Raw genomic sequence first — 301 nt, forward strand, 5'->3', positions numbered from 1 at the left:
GGGGGGAGCGAGAGAAAGACGCGGAGCTGGGACCCGAGCTCGCACCACCTGCCCCTGCCCCGCTCACACAGAACCGCATTCCTCCTGTGGCTGTTGCTAAATCCAAAGTCCCTACTTCTTGGGTACTTCACCAGGGTTACAGAAGCAAACATTTAAACTGGGAGTGGTGGAGCACACCTGTAATCCCAACACTCAGGAGGCAGAGGCAGGAGGACTGCCAGTTTTATGCCAGCCTACTAGTGAGTTCAAGGCCAACCTGAACTAGAGTAAGACCCTGTCTCAAAAAAAAAAAAAAAAAAAA

The 301-nt window shown here is 51.8% G+C and overlaps 1 protein-coding gene across 1 annotated transcript in view; it reads right to left on the reverse strand.

Moving 5' to 3' along the window:
* The window catches only part of St6galnac4 (ST6 N-acetylgalactosaminide alpha-2,6-sialyltransferase 4), an 11,233-nt gene that overhangs the window by 7,296 nt on the left and 3,636 nt on the right, over positions 1 to 301 (reverse strand). The window lies entirely within an intron of this gene.

Source organism: Fukomys damarensis, unplaced genomic scaffold (genome assembly GCF_012274545.1).
Source record: "Fukomys damarensis isolate Sample0158 unplaced genomic scaffold, DMR_v1.0_HiC HiC_scaffold_36, whole genome shotgun sequence".
Taxonomy (NCBI): Eukaryota; Metazoa; Chordata; class Mammalia; order Rodentia; family Bathyergidae; genus Fukomys; species Fukomys damarensis.